A 7951-nucleotide genomic window follows, 5' to 3' on the forward strand; every position below is an offset into this window, starting at 1 on the left:
ATGCAGGTGCTGTTGTGACAATGATCAGTGTGTGAAAGAACCCCCACACACAGCTGTGTTGTTGTCACTCAAATGCAATTGTACATGGATATGAAACAACCACAGAGCATTTAGAAGAAGGGAAAAACATGGCTACACAATTTGCTCTTCACGGTTATAAAGCACCTTTTACTATTCTGCGTAGAGCCGATTTCTCACACGTCAGGGTTTGCAAGAATTTAATCAATACTCAAGGGCAAGGAGGAAGGACCCTCTGTGCTCTCCACCTCTGTTAGTTTGTAATCAATAAACGTTTTCCCTGAAGCGGGTGCAGAGAGGCGGTGCGGGACAGGGATTTCATTGAAGCTCCGCTGGTTCAGCTGCTCCACTAAAAGCGTGAACACACACTGAAGCCGATATACTGAACAGCAAAATAGAAGTGACTCATTAAGAGACAGTGCAGCTGCTAAAAGCTACGACAGATATGCACACAAACACACACACACACAAACACACACACACACACAGACATAAAGGCTCTGTTTTTGTTGTTGACAATGAGAAGTCCTCAGGCTGTTAGAAGTGAGATCCACTCAGAGGAGACACTCAGTATGTTGCCTAATGTTCAGTCAGCAGAGGGAAAACACTGAATCACAAAGTCTACACAATATAAAAAAACAAAAGTAGCACAATGTTAAAGTCAACATGTTGATTAGCAGAGCATGTGAACAGAGATTGGGTTATCAATAAATCAATGGACACATTGTTCACAAAAATAATAACTATCCAGTTCAATCCTCTGGAATGTGGACACATATACAGACCACTGACTTAGCAGCTACACCTGCATCGCTCGTGGTTAAGGGGTTGGAAAGTCGCAGGCAGCTCAAGACGGTGAGCTTTCATTCAGTCAGAAGTTACAATCACAAGGCTGGTCCTGTTGATGATGTAACTTTGAACATCATTAAAAATGGCTGAAGACGCGAAGTAACACAATCGCAAACCACAAGTTTATTTGTAAAGTTTACGAGGAAAGACCAGGAAGACCAGGAAGGGCGCCGGATAGCCTAGCGGTTATGTTGTGCGCCCCATGTACAGAGGCTATAGTCCTCGTGGCAGTGGATTCTGAGTCCAACCTCGGCCCTGCATGTCGTCGTCCCCTGCGATCTCCTCCCAACATTCACGGCCTCTCTTCAGCGAGATACCTTGATAAACAAAATACTTTCTGTGAGTTTTCTGTTTTATGAGAATAAAACAAATTGTAGCGTTTTGGAGGATTGATTAGAGTATTTCATTTCAAAATATCGTCCTTGAACCTTTTTATCTGACGGACCAATCACTCAATTAATCCAAAAAATATCAGCGTTGTAATGAATCGAAAAATAATCGGTAGTTGCAGCTCTATTTAAACATGCAAATACAACTCCTGCTGTTTCACACACACACACACACACACACACGCACAGACCATCTTTTCCAAACCCAGTCGCCATGGAAACATCAAGCCCTCTTCCTTCCTCCCCCTGTCCCTGTGAAGCTCCTCACTGACACTATATCTGACACGCTCCAGCCTCAGAGGAGCAAACCCACAGCCAACAGCCTCTAATAGCCTCTTCTTGTTCCTCTGAAGCTGTGAGATGGTTTTAGGACGCAGAGGAGGAGAAGCCTGAGAGATACACTACACTCAGGAAAGTAAGGGCATGTATACGACAGATTCATAATGACCCTCGCTCATTGAAACTCTCAGATGTAGTCATATAAAGACTGAATGACATTACAGCAGGATGTAGTTTGAGCAATAAATCAGTCATGATACAATTAAGGTTGTCAAACTTTCCAGTAACCTCGATATTGAACTAATTCGGTACCGAACTGTTAACAAAATATTTTGCCATTCAGACAGTGAACTGGACTTGGAGAGTAGATCTTGAAGAGGAGAAACATCTTCAAGTCCAGTTGCCTTTGGATCAAGCTTAGAATCACAAATACCGGTACAATTTTCTTCACAATTTCTTAAAGCCAACTGCTCCAAACAGAAGTCAGCAATATAATATTCAGCCCTAATCACTGAATATTATGAATTTTCTCACAACCAAGAACCCAGAGAACCAGGTCATGTTTTCACCTTTGTCTCTAAAACTCACCGAAAGCTCCTCTGATCGTGTGCACTCTTAGAGCGAGCTTATTTATCGCCTGCATTACAGCTTTAACGCGTCAGTTCTATTCCAGTGTTTAAGGAAGAGATCAGGAAGACGGTTTTAAGGGAATATTCTGGATATATCTTGGGCCTGATCACAAACAAAGTGTCGGTCTGTTTATGAATATATCTACATGATGCACCGCTTCATGGCTGCACTGTGCCGGCGTGAAGCTGCTGATCTGCAGCCTTTCTGCTCCGATTCTGCTGATTCAGATTCTATAGGCTGCTGCAGCACAGTCAGACAGTGGAGGCACGGCGGGGGGATTTTTAATCAGTGCCTGAGAAGCAGTTAAAAAAAAACTGCTATCATGTAGTCAAATATTCGATTTCCCTTGCATGTCAGATAAGCCAATAAGATTGAGGTGAAGGGTGGGACAACAGATATCCCTCTGGAAAAATGCTCAAGCTTCAATGAATAACCAGTGAGCCCATTATTGGACATGAATCACAGTTTTTGCAGTTTTCTTAATCAATCCGTCATTCTTCAATGCACTAATGGTACGAAACAACATCTCTGTTTTCATCTTCTGTTGTGTAAATATTTTGTTTCATCAGATAATGACGGATGACTGAGGTCCAGGGCCCTCTGTCTTATTCTTCTTCGATAAAGTCAAATAACTTTGGACTGTTAGGGCCCCGTGTCCACCTCACGTTTTTTTTTTTCTGAGCGCTCTGTCTGTTGTGTGCGGCCGCTCCATGCGCTCACATTTAAAATCTTCAAACTTTTCAGAAAGCCGCTGTTGAGCGGTGACTTTTTCCAAATGTATGATATTCCCCATAGTTTTGCCGCCTACCGATCTTCTCTTGTACCCACATCCCATTTGCTCCGTGTCTGGTAGTCCCTTAGTTCAACAAATAAAAGAAAACGGGATATTTTGTTGGGTTCTGGGAAATGATTTCATTCTTTTATCATTTACAAACATTCAAGAAACTTTAGTTCACAGTTGAGTGGCCTGTGACAGCTCTGCTACATTTACCTATCACTGTAAAACTCCTAACATCTAATACAAGTCAAACTCCCTGAATCTTTTCACATCAGCTGGAGATACATGACAGGCGATGCGAACACCCCTGGCCCTTTAATGAAATGGAGCCTGCGTTTTCCCAATGATCCCCTGTGAGGATCCAATCTCAGGCTCCAGTTACCTCACACTTCAGACCAGAGCCTGAGCCCTTCTCTTTCACCATCTCAGTCTCTGAACGTGTATTCACAAAGCTTTAAGAGAGTTGTTTCTGCAGCTGAAACTATGTTTCCATTACTTATCAACTTTGAAACGCACAGCCAATTACTGCAATGCACTGAGTAATTGTTTTGAGTCGTTTTTTTAGGAACATAGAGTAAAGAAATGTCTGATTCCAGCTTCCTAAATGTGACTGTTTGCTAGTTTATTTTCTCCACTCTCACATCAAGCTGAATATATCTGAGTTGTAGACAAACCAAAGACATCTTAGACGTTGTATTTGGCCTTAAGAACCCCCTATGGGTTCCTTGAAGAGAAGCCCCTGAACCTTTTAGTTCTGGGGACCTTTGGTCCAAAAGGGGCTAAAGACATTTTGAGACGTTGTCTTTGGCCTTGAGAACCCCTCGAGTTTCACAGACCAAATACCTGATCAATTAATGTACTGACAGATTAAATAACAGAAACGCATTTAATCATCATTTGCATTTGTAAATGTTACATTCAGTAGTCTTCATATAGCACATACTGTAGCTCTGAAAATATTCTCCAAATCTGTTCATTCAGATGCTGAGAGAGGACATGCAGTTGAGTAATACCGGTACTTAATTTTAAAGCAACCTATTTAGCGTCGGGGTCACTCTCAGAGGAAATCAAAAATGTAATTGCATTGATCCAAACCCAGACGTGGATGGGAACGGCTCAGGATCTCTGAAGCGGAACTGTTGGTTATAAAAAGGATGAATAGAAAAGAACAAGTACTTTAATTGTTTTCAATCATGTAATGACAGGCCGGGCTCCTGAGCACCAGATGTGACAGGCAGTGCTTGTACGTACAAATAGAAAACAGAAAGCAAACAATGACGTCTGAAGCCCGGTGGGAACGACGCGGTTCAATCTCTCATTATTCATATGGAAACAGAATAAAAGGGAGACTCTGGGTTCAGTTTAGTTAATTACATTAGCAACGACAGCTCATCTGTTACTGCTGCTACAAAAACAGGGAGGAGTTGAACCCAGCGCTGCAAATCAAATGAGTGTCCCTTGTTTGTCACATGAAGTAATCCAATTAGAGACTGGCTAGAATAAAAGCACTTGTGTGACTCGTGCCTCTCTCTCTCTCTCTCTCTCTCTCTGAGTGACCCACAGCTATCCATGAACTACCTGAATACATTTGTATATGACATATTCAAGCAAAAATAGTTCTCCAAACTAAATTAAACACAAGACCATGCTTTGAAGGCCTTTAAAATCCATCTACTGTTGCATTAAACTTAAAGTACAAGAGAAATAATTACATTTCTTTATTTCAGGATTTGAATCACAGTTGCCCTCATATAGCAGGGCTGTGTTTGTTTGAGCTCTGTTATTGTGGAGGACAATCACAGAATGGATTTATACCTGAGTTTGTTGACTTATTGATTTATCGTGTAGAGTAAGACAGTGTTAAAAAAAAAAGAGTGAAGAAAAGCCTCTGTGGGGATATTGTCAGACAAAATTTTAAGTCTGACGTGGAGTGGAAACAAGCATAACTTACACTATATAATAATACATTTTCCTTGATCAATTGATTGTTTTGTTTTTTTGCGATTCTAAAATGTCAAAAGTGGTGAATAATGTCAAAAACAAAGGGTTGTCCTAAAATCTCCTGCTGGTCCATCTTCCAAAGATACTTAGCGTTCTTTTTAGAGATGGACCAAGTTTGAAAATCAGGGCCAATATCCGATACAGATGTTAAATAACAATTTAGCCAAATGCCAATACTGATGTTGTTTTATTACTTCCTACAATGGCAACATTTCCTCTCATGTTTGACCATAAAGTGTTTGTCTCTGCCCAATAAAAAAATAAACTCTTCTCTGAATCAGCGGTTAGGTGTACCTCAGACCAGCATGAAATTGATACACCACAACAGATAGACTACTGACATCGGTTCATGCCAAATTATTTGCGGATGTGTTGATGTCTTTCAACAGGACAGATATCGGCCAATATTGATGTCATCAGTGCATCCCTAGTTCTTTTACAGAGAAGCGAACGAAGAAAAAGTAACGTAAGCAACTTGGAGTTAAGTGTCTTGCCCAGGGACACATCGGACATGTGGCTGCAAGAGCTGGGGATTGAACCCCCCCCCGACCTTTCGGTTGAGAGACGATCGACTGTAACAACTGAGCCACAGCCAGGTTTCTCTACACCTCTGCAATGCATTACTTTCTTTAAATATGTGTCATGTCTCTTCAAAAGCTGATACATATTTTCAGACTGAACAGAAAAAGCTCCTCTGCAGCACAGACATGACATTTTACAAAGGTGTCTCTATCTACAAGGCTTGGCAGAACTATTTACGACAAGAGAACTGAATTTCATGAGTTATAAAACAGCGGCATGGCCCTTTAAAACTAGGAGCAACTCTGTGTTATTTGAAAACATGAACTGCTGTGTGTCAGACACGTGCTGCACATGACATGAATATCGTTTATGGTTTCCATGGAGCATAGTTTGCTGCAGCAATGTGGTCCTGTGTGTGTGTAGAGCATCAGGCAAGGAGTTCAGAACCGTGGACAGAGCTCCGTGTGTGATCAGATGGAGGTCAGCACCTCACAGCGGGCCCTGATCCACCACCAGCTTGCTCTCCAATGAGAAATCAGAGAAATGTGCTGGTTTGGAGGAAACAAGAGTCTTCCCCCCCAGAGACAAGATCTTTAACCAGCACACACATCCCTCCCTGGCCCTCTGCTGCAGCCTGCACACACTGCTCATTCACACTGCAAGCTCTGCATGTAAACTAGGCCTAGGCTACGACAAATGCTGCTGAATTTAGTTTCCGTGTGTCAAATTCAATTGTAAGGAACCCTATCTCATTTTCATTTAAAACCAGTGCAATAAAGTACGAGTGCAGACTGGTTCCAGTTCGATATTATCAGCACAAACCCGTCAGAAACACACATGTTATAACAATGAACAAACTTTTCTTCACTTAACATGAACTTTTAAAATGCAATGAATTCAAAATAAATCCCCAGCTACAGCATCACAATGATTGTTCACTTGGACGTTAGCAGATGTCACGGTTCAGCAAATTGAATTCTGATGAGCCTCCATCATTGCAATCGTAACCGTGCGCTGACATTTTTAAATATCGAGATTCACTTACCGAGAAGAATTGAATCCGGCTTCCTTCGATATTTTAAGATGTAATCATTGTCCTCATCCGCCTCCGTTGTGTCGCCGGTGGATGTACCGCTGAAAGGAGCCAGAGAGCCGCCAGATGGGGGGGAGGGTCCGTCAGGTCTGAGTCAAGGCAGAACATAAAGGGGTTATCAAGAATTCCGGAAAACCCCTTCAAAATAAAAGCTTTAAGAGGAGACATCCGGCGGGGAATCGGTCCTGAAAAAAAAAGAACATTATTGATGCAGACTTTATTAATTGATAAAGCTTTCAAGCAAATTACAGATTTCGTTATACAACAAAACAAGGTTAAGTTAAATCATAAGAAATTAAATAAAACATTAAAAAAACAGGAACATTTTAGATTTAAGTAAAGGAGCCACTACCACAGAGCCCCTTTTTTTAATTATTATTCTGTTATTGTCTTGTGCATACATACAATATAACACATATTGTGGAAACTGCTTCATATCTTGTGAGCACAATGTAATTATCTGTGTGCACTGTAGAATGTAAATAATAACCTTTAGTCATTTGTTTGCAGCAGATAAATTAACGTTTACTGTTTGGGACTTCAGGGTGGTCTGATAATAATTAACATCCATTACTTTGACCTTGTCTCATAAAAGTCTTTATAAACTATATAGCTCTTTTCATTATGCATTACTTTTACTTTCTTTTTCTTTTTTTCATTCTTTCAGTCTGTAATGGATCGTTGACAATCAATTAAATGTCAATAAATCATTTAGATTTAACGGCTCAAGGCTGAAAGGCTGCTGCTCACCTGTACATTTGTGATAAACGTTTTTCACAATTTTCTACATTTTGTGGACCGAACAATCCTTCAATACAAGAACAAAAACAATGATTAGCTCAATACATTACAACAAAAAAATGTTATTTACAGCTCCTCATTCTCATCGTCTTTTTTAATTCAACATGCTATGGTAAATCCCTGCCACATATTCTGTTTGCTCCGTGAAAATAATCTAATCTGATTTTAAATCATTAACCCCATCAACATGCCATTAAAAAGGTTTGAACAAACACAGCTGCTTAAACAGGAAGGACGAAATAAATGGGTTACTGTGGGAATGAACTGAACTTTAAAATTGTATATCTGAAAAAAACTTTATAAAAATAGGTATTTAAATGGAGGATTAAAAAAAAAAAAAGGGGGGAACATGTATAATACAGAAATTATTTTTGGCCAAATGGAATATTCACAAATATAGATTTATGAAAGTCAAACCATGTTTTTATTTTTTCATGAATATATTTAAAAACTTAAAAAAACACTTAAATATATTAAAACAAAACAAGCTTAAGAAATAAACAAAAATGTAGGCTACAAATTGTGATTCCAGATTAGACCTCTGATTGTTCCTCTGTGTTTTCCTTTCTTTTTATTTTTTTATTTTTTGTC

This window comes from Labrus bergylta, chromosome 5 (genome assembly GCF_963930695.1).
Source record: "Labrus bergylta chromosome 5, fLabBer1.1, whole genome shotgun sequence".
Lineage (NCBI taxonomy): Eukaryota > Metazoa > Chordata > Actinopteri > Labriformes > Labridae > Labrus > Labrus bergylta.